The following is a 14,105-nucleotide window of genomic DNA, read 5'->3' as shown; positions in this document are numbered from 1 at the left end:
CCACTTATTTTGTGCTGTTAACAGCAGCCTACGCATACAACAGTAAATCCCTGGTCTTGCTGCTGCTAGCCTATGACCAATGGTGTCAGATGGTACAGAATGTTACAGGGAGTCCATTTCTTGTTCTCAGAAGGGAGGAGCAGATTTGACGGGGGTACAATGTGCCAGGTACACAATACCGCCCCCTTTGTGGTCAACCAGAATCTTGACAACAAGTATACTTGGTCTCATATTCCCATGCAATGCAACATCAGCCCACTGTCACATCCCAATGACCCACAAATCTGGACATTGCACAATTCAACCCGCCGGCCAAATTGGAGACCCACAATGAGGCCCCTTTCAAACTCTATCATGTGTTGATAATCCTGACTCACATATGCATGTGGTATCCCCATGTCTTTCACTGTGATCACTCAACATCTGATGCTGTCACATATCATTTATATCCTACCATGCCTGGTAACACCACCAAACAACAATAGCAATAATGCTAAAGCACTCTGATGGCCACTCTACCTGTCAGACAGAACTGTTAGTCTAATCATTTACATACTCATCAATGGTGGATATGTGTAGCAAGTTACACTGACAACCAACCACGTCTCCTGGGTGTGTCATGTTCCTTTGTCAGACAGTGTATTATTTCATTAAAAGTAGGCTTTCTGGTAACAATGTGCTTATTTCAGAAAAAAATGAAGACCATTGCTACTGTGTAGAAACAGAAATTACCTAGTCAATTTTTACTGTATGTGTGCCAAAAACACAAACACTCACATTATGCAGTTCCATTCCAAACAAATAAAACAACTTACAGGTATCCTAAGCAGAAATACATGAGCACACACTGGATAATTCTCCATGTGTGATGTTCTTAAGCATCCAGATGGATAAAAAAAACTGAGGTGGCACCAGCATATATATCAGCTAATCAAAGAACTCAATTCTCCCTGCTGAAGGGATTACATACATATATACATACATTCACTCAGTACTGTCATATCTTCCTGATCAATACAGCTCAAAACAAAAATGTAATTATTCTACATAATCATGCAGTAAAAATATAGTGTGGAATTGATAACCAAACTACTTGCAGAAGTCTCTTGTGCAATTCAGTCACAATTCTAGAAGCAAAAAATGATTTCCAAACAGTCTATAATCCCTATCCCGCATTCAGAATCGTGTTTTATATTCTATTGCAAAAGTCTATAATGTGTTGTTATTAGACATCAGACAGGAAACTGAAAGTTCACAGATACCCAAAAATGAAGTAAAAGAATATGTTGTTAGCTATTCCTATAATTTACCATAATATTTGGATGGTAGAATGTAAATTCTGCTTTACTGTAAGATTTGCATCAAAAAAGATCTCAACTTTGCTAGTATATATACAGCTGATAGTTACATAAATGGTTCATTTGAGACAACTGAAACAAATTCTTTATAAGTTGCTGAATAGATCTACAAATACACTGTTATCTTGTTTTAACACCTTAATATGTGTGAGTTTCTAGACACCTTGTACAAATTTCATGTGTGATTTGTGCCGTGTGCAATCATTGAATTTGAACTACTGTGAAGTGAAGCACATTTCGGGAAAGGCCAGAGACATCACAAAATATGCCATCAGAGTCCTTACGTTGTTTTACTTCATGGACATTATGCAGATTTTTTTTAATTTCATAAACCAAGAAATATTTTACAGCTACCACAACATACCGGGTGATCAAAAAGTCAGTATAAATTTGAAAACTGAATAAATTACGGAATAATGTAGATAGAGAGGTACAAATTAACACACATGCTTGGAATGACATGGGATTTTATTAGAACCAAAAAATACAAAAGTTCAAAAAATGTCCGACAGATGCACTTCATCTGATCAGAATAGCAATAATTAGCATAACAAAGTAAGACAAAGCAAAGATGATGTTCTTTACAGGAAATGCTCAATATGTCCACCATCATTCCTCAACAATAGCTGTAGCCGAAGAATAATGTTGTCAACAGCACTGTAAAGCATGTCTGGAGTTTTGGTGAGGCATTGGCGTTGGATGCTGTCTTTCAGCATCCATAGAGATGTTGGTCGATTACGATACACTTGTGACTTCAGGTAACCCCAAAGCCAATAATCGCACGGACTGAGGTCTGGGGACCAGGGAGGTCAAGCATGACGATAGTGGGAGCTGAGCACACGATCATCACCAAACGACACACACAAGAGATCTTTCACGCATCTAGCAATATGGGGTGGAGTGCCATCCTGCATAAACATCTTACATTCCAGCAGGTGTTTATCAGCCACGCTGGGGATGATGCAATTCTGTAACATATCGGCGTACCTCTCACCCGTCACGGTAGCAGTTACAAAACCAGAATCACGCATTTCCTCGAAGAAAAAAGGCCCGATAACGGTAGATATGGTAAATCCAACCCATGCCGTGACTTTCTCGTCATGCAATGGAGTTTCCACAACAGTTCTAGGATTTTTGGTAGCCCAAATTCTGCAGTTGTGGGCGTTGACAGACCTCGGAGTGTGGAATGAGCTTCGTCGGTCCACAACACGTTACTCAACCAATCGTCATCTTCCGCCATCTTTTGAAACGCCCACACCACAAATGCCCTTCACTTCACTAAATCGCCAGATAACAATTCATGATGCCAATGGATTTTGTACAGATAGCATCGGATGGTACGCCTCAGAGCCAACCAAACAGTAGTGTATGGAATGCCGGTGCGACATGCGACTGCACGAGTGCTGACTTCCCCGTGCATAGACGAGCCCGCTACAGTCTCCATTTCTTCCTGAAATGTCTCAGCAGCATTACGCCTTGTGCTTGGTCGGCCACTACGGGGTCTATCATTTGAACAACCCACGGCTTCAAACTTCGAAATCATTCTCGCCACAGCTGCATTTGTCAACGGACCTTTACCCATTCGAATCCCCTTCCTATGGCGATAGGATCGTACCGCTAAACTAGCACATTCCCCATTCTGATAATACAGCTTCACTAAAAGCGCCTTTTCAGGTAAGGTCAATATGCTGGGACTGCTGGCGCATCTGGTTCTCTCTCTCATTACAGCTCCTTTTATACATGACTGTCATGCGCAGTCACTGACGTTTTGCTGTCCAGCGCCATGTGTCGGACATTTTGTGAACTTTGTTTGTTTTTTTGTTCTAATAAAACCCCATGTCATTCGAAGCATGTGTGTCAATTTTTACCTCTCTATCTACATTATTCCGTGGTTTATTAAGTTTTCAAATTTATACTGACTTTTCGATCACCCGGTATTTAACTCCCTGTCAGCATTGACTGTTGGTAATAAGCATCTGTCCAAAGTGAATTACTGTTACTAAATCCATATCTAAAAGTAATTTTAAAAACTAACACAAATGAGTAGGAGAGAGGAACAGCTGTATTATCTTAATATAGTTACACACAATAACAGTCATCAGCGATAAATGTAGGTGTTTTTGTAACTGAAAACAGAAAAACTTTATTTTGTACATTACTGTTTTCCCTTATTGTCTTCTGTTCACTAACAGCTGTCAAATGTTGGCTCTGATTGATGGTGTCTCCAGGTAGCTTTGGTTCAGGTTTTGGACAATAAGATTTACTTGCTTCTTTGAGCACTCAAATCGTTGCACAGTGACATTCCCCATTCAAAGCCACATGATACCAGCCCTCACTTTTTATCAGAGGCATAGGGGCATATTCGCAGTCCAGGAGTCACCAGCAGGTGTCCTTAAAGTGTGCCGTGGTGAAGAACAAAACTTTGTTTTATATCATATTTGATATCAAAGAACACTGTACAATAGGGATCAATCAAATAAGACAGTAGAGATGTTAAAGCACAGATCTCATATTCTGTAGGAAACAGTTTGCCCTGACCAGCCACCCTCGTTTCAGTTATCTGTGGCTTTCCTAAAACATTTCAGGCAAATTCTGGGACTGTTCCTTCATTATGGTTTGGCTGACCACCTCGTCCTATCCTCATAAAGTAAACTTATGGCATAATTCTTATCACTTCAGGCAGGGGGATGACCTTCATAGTCTCGGATGTTATTGAATTTAGCATATGTTAAAATTCAGGAGTGAGTAAGAAATACTTTTTTTTTCTTTTCTCCAAAAAAATCCCAGGTTAAAGATACAAGCTTCCAAAGATGACACTGCAAACACCATTCTGAAGATGCGAATTTGAGAAAAAAATTTTAAATGCTGGATCTCTATAACAGGTCTTGATACTTTGTTAGAATTTTTTCTTATTTGAAAGATAACTGCTTTATGACTACAATGGTATCCTCTGTTTGAACTTATCTGTCAAAGTTCTTTTACTGTCGCCTTTTGAAATTTTTTTTTTATAATTTACAGAAAAAAATTTTTCAAAAATGCCAAACCAGAAAAGTTAGATTTTTTTCTGTTGATTAGTACCTCGTAGTACTATATTCTTTGTAAAGGAGAGCTTCCACTTTTAAGTTGGACAGGTTTTACATTAAAAAATCATTTTTCTAACTTTCAAGGGTAATGTCTCTCTTCACTGAAATTGTTTCTTACTAATTTCTTTGTTACAATATTTATTTCTATTCTCTTTGTTGCAGTTATTTCTTATCACTTTCTTTGTTATGGTCATTTCTTTCAACTTTCATTGTTGCAGATATTTCTTAAACTTTGTTGTAGTTTCTTGTCAGTTTCTTTGTCATGGTTGTTCATTGCAGGTTTGTGTATTGTAGTTGATCAGTGCTAATTTGTTTACTGGGAGAGGCTTCTAAGAAATTTGAGACCATCCAGTGAGTTCTGTGTTTACATGAAGAATTAGCAGTTGACACAGTTGCAGTGTGTTTTGTGAAAAGGATGGTTTGAAATGTCTTCTGACTGGGGCCACAGGAGAGTGAAGTGTGCTGACTATTTGCATATCCATAAAAGAGTGGTATATAAGACAAACAAAAAAACAGACTTAGTTCAGATTGGGAATAAGGGTTCTCATTTGAAGACTCTGTTTCAAAGTAAAGATGTTTGCAGTGACGACTTTTTGTGTTCTAAATGTTTTGACATATTAACAACAATGATATTATCTGAACAAAGTGAAGCCTCCCATGGTGCAGATGATGCAATTTGGCATCAGTAGAGGAAGAATGAAAAACCCTGAATCAGTCACCTAAGGAGGTAGGTGTTACTCCTGTTGAGAAACCGTGGTCAGTGAAGTCAAGTCGTAAGCTCTACGCATCAAGAAAGCGCAGAGAAATTACTAAAGTCATTGATGAATACACTACAGCAGACCTGACCATACTCTTCAAAGTAGAAATTTCATCTTCCGAAGAGAATGAACCAAAGCACTCTTGCTAGGGATTTTTCACAAATATCAATTCAGCTGCTGAATAATGTACATCCTACAGTGAAAAGGTGCAAGTTTTAACTATTATTCCAGAGACATTTTCAAAAAAAAAATTTTTTTTAACCGCATTCCATCAGTATCAAAGTACATAGTAGACAAATCAAGAAATGTGAGGTCTGTAAAAAGAGTCTTTGGAAGACCAGATCCCTATTATGGCCATCCTGTGGAAGCAGCTCAAGTTCAAATCGTGCAGTCACTGTGTCTGGAAGATAAATGGTAGTGTTCTCGACAGAGTGCAACAAAGACACTATAACTGCAACAGTTGAAGGTCAAAAAGTTGTGAAAGTGAAGAGGTAAATGACTCATAGTATTAAATAATTTTTTGCAATTTATAAGAGCAACTATACAACTTCACATATTGGAAGATCAAAATTTTATGCACTATGACCTAAGTGGGTAGTTCTATCTATGTGTACTGCATGAATTTTGAACTTTGTGTGGTAACTTTGAAGAACATACTGGAGCAAATGACGTATGACACCTTGGTTGAGTGTGTGAAGTCATTAGTAGTCTGTGACATAAAGCGAGAGACTTGTTTGTTTCAGGAATGTGAAGACTGCTCTGGAAAGGGAGGACCTGGAAGACATAGTAGATAAATCTGAAGAAATTACATATATGACATGGGAGGAAAATAAACTAATTAAGAAAACTGTTGCCTTTGACAGTTTCATAGATGAACTTGGTAAATGGTCAGTGAAAGCAGTAACATACCAGCATCAGAAGAAATTGCAACAACAACAACAACAACAACAACACTCTGCAGAAGTGAAATAGTGTGTACAGGCTGAAGAACTATGTTTAGAGCTGAACTGTTATTTTGCTGAGAACTGGTCTGTAATTCTTCCACAAGAAGTACAAGGGTATCATTGAAGTAATGACCAGGCTTCAATTTTTATATAGTGACATATTTTCAAAAGAAGACCTCAAGTGTTGCAGTTATAAGTGACGACATAGGACATGACTCGGCACACTCTTTGCTAGCAATGCACAAAATTCTTCAACTGCAAACAGGGGCAGAGAAGATAATCATTATTTCTGATGGTGCTCCTAGTCATTTTAAAAATCATTATCAGCTGTTTGAATTGAGCAAGTCGCTTATGCTAACTGACTGGGTATACAGTGCTACTGGTCACGGGAAGGGGTCTTGTGATGGTGTACGAGGCCTGCTGAAACACCATGCTACAAAACATAATCTTTCCAAACCAAATACAGCCATGATTCAGAGTGCTGAGGATTTTACAAGAGCTGTAAACTCTTACACATCTACAGCCCTCATTCTTTTGTCCAAAGAGGACATCTAAGAATTCCATGAACAGAAAAAAGAATGGTCCATAGAAACTACTCCTATGAAAGGAATTCAGAAGACACATTTCTGGACTGAAAGTGATGGGCAAACTCATATCCCACACACTTTAAAAAGCAAGAAAGATGAAATTTCATTTGTTCGGCCAACACCTCAGAAACAGCAGGATAATATTCAGATTCACAACTTGAGAAGAGTGTGTATGAGTTAAATGAAATTGTAGAGAACTTTCTGCTACCACATGGACTAGCTGCTGGATATAGGTTTCCAGCTGAAGGACAGCAACAACACCATCAGTGCTCACTTCCTGTTCACAATGTTTTGATGAATGTAAGTGCTCCAGATCCTATTGGATGAAAAGGAAGGCATCACTCTATATCAAAGGAAGATAGGCCCTACTGAAGAAGTGGAATACATTTTTAGTTCATTGACTGGCCAATTTCAGTACAAAACAGAGTGCACAGGAGTTGTATAAATTGAAACCCTTAAGTCTTTGGACCATTCACATATCTTTTGGAACCATTTAAAATGCTTGAAAAATGAGTCTCTTACTCATCTTTCAAAACTAAAATTGTTACATAAGGCTAGGTTTTGATTTTTATGAGCTTGTTATCTGATAATGTGGTAATAAAACAGGTTTTATGTATGGCAAAAATTTCAGTTGTTTATCAAACCTGTTCAACATAAAAGTGGAAGCTCTCCTTTTCAGCAAAAGTAAAACTATATGGTACCAATCAACAGAAAAAAATCAAAATTTTTTGGATTGGCTTTTTGAAATTTTTTTTCCATAAATTATAAAAAAAGTTCAGAATGCTATAGTAAAATAACTTTGACAGGTAAGTCCACGTGAAGGATTTCTTTGTATCATGAAGCAGTTATCTTTCAAATAAAAAACAAAAAAATATCTAGAAGTGTTTGAGAGGTACAGTGTTTTAAAAGTTTTTCAAAAGTTTGCATCATCAAAATGGTATGCGTAGTGTTATCTTTGGAGGGCTGTATCTCGGAGCAGAAACTTTTTTGAGAAAACAAAAAAATGTGTGTTCCATACTTAGTCCTTTATTTTAACATACGCCAAAAGTAATTTTTAGTCTGAGGAAGGAAAAAAATTGCAGATGTTCTTACAAGAGTAAGCAAATCCTAGAATTTGATTTGACATGCAATGACCCTGATGACAATTTTTCTGCAGGGGAGAAGGGGGCATTTGTACATAGGGATGATGCAATGCCTAAGGCCTAAGAAGGCAAAGAACAGAAGCCAGAATTGGTGATTTTGGTAGAATGTGAAGAAACCACTAGGTGGGGCAGGGTGTCAGCGGTGACCATATACAGTCACAAGACCTCGCAGCATGGTGTTCAGAAACAACAATGTGGAAGGAGTGATGTGCCCTGGTGCGTAGTATAAAGGTGGAGGCAGCGGTGCCCGACAAGAGTTACTGTTCAGCCAGTCATCCTCTGTGTAGGTCAGGCTGGCAGCTTGGACTTCCTAATATTCAATATGGCTCTGCTTGTATTCAGACTATCTGCGTACGTTTCTCCAGAGGAACTGTAGTGGGAATAGTGTACTTCCATTCACTCATTGAGCAGCATATATTGTTTTTGTTAAGGTCTTGCCTTTTTTCACTTATTTCCTGACCACGTTCCATAATTCCTTCAAAACATTCAGTTAATCACCACATTAGCTAATTGAATGGACCTTCCTCAGAATCTTTTATTAAGTGTGTAGCATCACTGGATGCAAGAGTTTGTATTGAATTTGGTTCTGATGACCATCCTATCTACAGACCTTGAACTGCTTTCATCCAGAAACCATTGGGTTAGTGTCAGGCCTTGAGGATAAGTGCTATGTCCAACCTCTGTGCAGAGGCTGGAAAACCTCTTCTAATCATATGGTGCAGCATGAAACTGTCTGGTTAGATTACCAGTCTCCAGCTTGTAATCTTGTTGTTTGATTAGCAAGCCTGTGCTAAGCTAAGAAGAGAAGGCCTAAAGATGTACAGAATGTGTAGAACACACACACACACACACACACACACACACACACACACACACACACACGAAAACAACTCTAAAGGTAGGAAGCAGGAAGTAGATTATGTAATGGCGGATACAGTACCATGAGAAGAAGCTGACACAGCACTGAAAATAGAGCTCTTAAAGTAGACAGCATCCCCTCAGTTATTAAGATCTTTCTAAGAACCAACCATGACAACATTATTCCACTTTGTACAACAGATAAGAGACAGATGTAATACACTTGAACCTCAAGAATAATGTAATAATTCCAATTCTGAGGAAGGCAGTGTTAACAAGTGTGAATATTACTGAACTAAGAATGAAAAAATTGATGGAAGCTGACCTTGGGGACAAAGAATTTGGGCGCTGGAGAAATTTAGTAACATCCCAGACAACACTGACCACATGACTTATCTGAGAGTATAGGCCAAAGCAAAGGGAAACTTACTTTCATAGCATTTGTAGATTTAGAGAAAGTTTCTGAAATTGACGGAAATGAATGTTGTTTACAACTATCTGAGGAATGAGACTCAAGTTAAAACAGTCAAACTACATTAAAGTATAGCAGTACTTGAGATGGGAGTGGGACAGCATTGTAGCTTATCCCAGATGTTTGTAATTCATTTTGTGCACTGAGAAAGCTATTAAGGACACCATGGACAAATTTAGAAAGGGGAATGTTCAGGGAGAAGAAAGGGAAAATTAGAGGTTTGTCAGTGACATTGTTATTCTGTCAGAGGGCAAATAACTTGCAAGATCAGTTCAATGGAACGGATACTCTTGAACAGAGGTTACGAGTTTCACTTTAAGTAAAGCAAGGTTATTTAGTCAAATTAAATTGGGTGATGCTGAGGGAATTAGATTAGAAAATGACACTAATAGTAGTAGATGAGTTTTGCCATTTTGTCAGTGACATAAATGGCTATGGCCAAAGTACAGAGGATATAAAATGCAGACTGGCAGTATCAATAAAAACTTTTCTGGAAAAGAATAATTTGTTAGCATAAAAATTAGTGTGTTAGGAAGCTTTTTCTGAAAGCATTGTTCTGGTGTCTTATAGTGAAATGAAATATGGACGATAAACATGTGAGACAAGAATTAAATGGTAGCTTTTGAAACTGGATGCAACTGGAGAATGCTGAAGGTTATACTGGTATGTTAGGTAACTAATGAAGCAGCAGTGAATTGAAATTAATGCACAACTTGACTGGTATCAACTTACAGGATACACCTTTAGGTATCAAGGAAACATAAGCTTGGTAATGGAGGGGAGTGCGAGGAGTACAAATTGTAGAGGGAGACCAAGGCTTAACTGAGCTAGTTCAAATGTATTCGAGTTCTAATATACTTACCACCACCACCACCAACAACAACAACAGAATTACTACAGAAACCATTGTTGTTGTGGTGGTCTTCAGTTAAAAGACTAGCGCGATGGAACTATCTGTGCTAGTGTATTCTATGGAAGTTTGTTGATCTCTGTACAACTACCGCAACCTACATCAATTTGAACCCTACAGAAACCTTATGGCTCTGTGACACACTTCAGACTTATCTCATAACAAAATAATTTAATACATTCTGAGTAAAGAGATTTTTCCATGTAATATGTGATAACACAAGACATTATTATTATTATCATCTGCAATTTAAATGAAGGCTTGGGCTGTGTTAAAGTACTCAGCTTGCAATAGAACTCAAACATCAGCTAATTGGATCTATAGATTGAAAGGGACTAGACTCAAGCAAATGTTGTGCCCTAGGTAATGACTAAGTGTCCATCATGAGTCACAAAGACAGTAGTGTGCAGACAAAACAAAAATAGCACTTCTTGTACGTCCATCCATTGTGCATGTCGCAATTTAAATGTAGCCCATAATGGTGTTGCAGAGCCTAATTAAAAATGTGACATGCTTCTCGACAAATTTCAGAAGATCTAAAAAAATTTTTGCCATAGAAAGCCACGGGGGCAGGATTTAAAAACTTACTTGGTGAATACTTCCAAGGCAAAACTAAAACCACTCTTTCAAAGATACTGAAGCAGTGAAACACATTTTTAGTTCATTGAGTGGCTAATTTCAGTACAAAACAGACTGCCCAGAAGTTGTATAAATTGAAACCCTTAAGTCTTCGGACCATTCACATACGTTTTGGAACCATTTAAAATGCTTGAAAAATGAGTCTCTTACTCATCTTTCAAAACTAAAATTATGTTAAATAAGGCTAGGTTTTGATTTTTGTGAGCCTGTTATATGATAATGTGGTAATAAAACAGGTTTTATGTAGGCCAAATTTCAATTTTTTATCGAAGCTGTTCAACCTCAAAATGAGAGCTCTCCTTTTCAGGGAATGTAAAACTATGTGGTACCAATCAACAGAAAAAAAAAAATAAAAAATTTTATTTTTGATAATTTTTTCCATAAATTATAAAAAAGTTCAGAATGCTATAGTAAAAGAACTTTGACAGGTAAGTCAATATGGCGGATGTCTTTGTAATCATGACTATTATCTTTCAAATAAAAAAACCAGCAAAATATCTAAGTGTTTGAGAGATACAGCATTTTAAATTTTTTCCCAAAATTCACATCTTCAGAATGGTATGTGCAGTGTCATCTATGGAGGCTGTATCTGGTAAGATTTTTTTCCCAGCCTACCTGAATTGATATGGACTATGCCTTATGTATAGTACGCGTATGTATATTTTGAGCCATTGATTTCCGTTGTACTCCCCTAAAATTTCATATCATTATCAGATGATCCTTGGATGAATAAATAAATATAACATTGTAACAATCTTTGAATTGCATAGCTGCAGAATTTGAGGTCAAATCATAAAAATGTGTAATAATTTCAAAATAAAATGGGTTAATGATTGGTATACATCTTATCTCACAACATTTGTAAATCACAGACGAGTATGGTGCAAAACAATGATCACCCTTAAAACTCTGACATCAATGAACCAACTGCCAACATTCTTAGCTCTTGTTAATCTAGATTACATTAAAGAACTACACTCTCAATTTTTGGATTCCTGTGTTCAACATGATCTACTGAACTGTGCCTAAAGTAATATGAAAGGAGGTTAATTCATTTGGAGAGTTAATGAAAGTATGAGGCTGTTCAGTGCAATGCTGAAATCAACTCCCTTCCCTCCCCCCAGCCCTTTTTACACATTTGTTTCAGAAACATTTCGCAGTGGCTTTGATTTCTGGCCAATTAATTGTAATAAACCAATGAACCATAGTTGAAATGTATGCAGTGTTTTTGCTTTTCAGTACCTTATTATTGGAAACAGCTTATGCACAAAGCCTTCCTTGACACCAAATGATTTGGTAATACTTAAGAAAGTACCTAACGGTCTTTGAGAATGAAATCAGGACAGTACTGAACTGCTAGGGTATGCTGAAAGTTAAATCTAGTTGTTATATGCGGTACGATTGAGGAAGTGGTCGGCAGTTTTACAGAACTTCAATAAGTGTTGGGGGAAAATGAATTTCTTTTAAGTAACTGGATGGATAAAAAAATAAACATGCAATAATCAAAAACTTTGCCTTCTTCAATTGCTGTATTGTTTCTATCTTCATACACATAGGATGATGAGGCCTAATTATGTTATATAAGGTTATTTGGTGGTGGGGAAAGAAGGTAATAAAGGAAACTCTGGCATAGCAAATCAGATACTTCGTCTGTATTTCATTTGTCACTTAACTGCAACCACTTTTGCCCTAAAGTACCACATGCAATTTAAAACTTTCATTCCGCACAGTATGCACATGCATCTAGAGTACAATGCCAGTCACCTGTCATAAGTATTAACACTCTGCGGAGCTAAGCGTCAGTCGCCCCATCATACACAGTTACACACCATCTCGGCGAAACATAAACTGACATCTGTTTACACTGCGTTTCCACACACATGGAAAACTTGCGCAGGGACAACCCCACCACTGCCCTTGCCAGTCTACTTGCCTACAACTGTCAAGTCAGATGACGAGCCACTATGGGCCGATTGTATAAATCATTTAATCTTAGATTACGACAGACAATGACTCTAGATTAAGCTTAACCTGGAAATCTGCGTTGTATAAACGTTAATCCTTGATCACGTCGCTGTGAAGTAGGATCGTATTTGACTGGCGAAAATTCGCGGAACAAATTCAGGTTCAGCTAAACTCGTCAGTTTATAGAGTAGTGGCACTACGATTCATCGCTTTTGTTTTTAGCAGATACCAATAGAAATAATAAAAAAAATTGTTACTAACACAAAAAGTGGCAAGTAAATATGTGACTACGTCATTCCCCCCACCCCTGATGCTCAAATACCTTTTTTTTCTTTTTTTTCCCCTATCAGGAAGGTTACGTTAAGGAACTTACCGACTACGATCTGTACGCTGAATCTCGTAACAGCTCTTTGGGGACAACTCGTAATTTACGTGATCTGTTCAAAGGCATTTTATGGGCACCTACCAGCAGAGTAAGAAAGGAAAATTCGAAATATTTGCTATTCAACATCACTTATATATGTTACTTTGCATCTCCAATAGCAGTAACTATTCAATTCGTATTGAATTTTTAATTAACGAACACGTCCTTAAACTGCTATGGCAATTCCATGTGTGTTGATAAATAGAACATTAGCACGTATTTTGAAATAAACTAAACACATAAATATATTTAGTTAATTTCAGGGTCTCAGAGGTTGCGTTGTGGACTGCAGTACAGAAGATCACATACTCGAACCCATGTCAATTCTTGAATCTTTTTCTATTTGTTACAACTTGCTCTGCTTTATTGATCGTAAAGATCATTATAACAACACTACCATGTTATTCCATACCATTCCATACCATCCCCGTTTTGCGAGCATTCTGGGCCACTGTTGGGCAAAATTCGGTGAGCAATATCACCATGCGACGTGGATTACATTGTTTCCTTTCGTTTACTTTACAAACATCTCAGCATTCAGATGTGTCCACAGAGGACGACGATGACGAGACCCAACGCGCTCCCCGCATGTTCTGTGAAAGGGTGAACCCAGACTTGGAGTTAAATAACAAATCATTTAAGCTGAAGTTTCGTTTGGAGACAAGTGCTGTAGGGTAGTTGCAACTAAGGCTCAGAGAGTAGCTGACGAAACCAACTACAAGAAACCACTGACTGCAATGTGCATGTTACTGTTCACCTTAAGATTTTACTTCACAGGAACCTTTCAAATAGTGGTTGGTGATCTGTTTAAAGCAGACACAGCAAAGCTTGTAGAGTTGTACATACGCATCGGTCAACAGCAACTTCTCTCCAAGAATTCACCTTGTTGGCGACAATGACTTTGTTTCTTGCACTCAGTTATATATTTATACTGGCACTGCGCAATTTCCAGCTGCATATCTTTC

At 37.7% G+C, this 14,105-nt stretch overlaps 1 protein-coding gene across 4 annotated transcripts in view; it reads right to left on the bottom strand.

Annotated features, from left to right (window-relative positions):
* LOC126184603 (glycoprotein endo-alpha-1,2-mannosidase) overlaps positions 1 to 12,937 on the bottom strand; it is a 105,021-nt gene extending 92,084 nt beyond the window's left edge. For 2 of the 4 annotated variants that reach the window (XM_049927048.1, XM_049927050.1), the window contains exon 1: positions 12,516 to 12,694. The gene's annotated coding sequence lies outside the window, so the exon portion shown is untranslated. Of the gene's footprint in view, positions 1 to 12,515; positions 12,695 to 12,782 lie in introns of those variants that run through there. The other 2 variants (XM_049927051.1, XM_049927052.1) reach the window with 2 other exon arrangements.
* Between the last annotated feature and the right edge of the window lie 1,168 nt (positions 12,938 to 14,105).

This window comes from Schistocerca cancellata, chromosome 4 (assembly GCF_023864275.1).
Source record: "Schistocerca cancellata isolate TAMUIC-IGC-003103 chromosome 4, iqSchCanc2.1, whole genome shotgun sequence".
Lineage (NCBI taxonomy): Eukaryota > Metazoa > Arthropoda > Insecta > Orthoptera > Acrididae > Schistocerca > Schistocerca cancellata.
The sequence above is the reverse complement of the archived record's forward strand: the minus strand, read 5'-3'. Positions and strand labels throughout refer to the sequence as shown.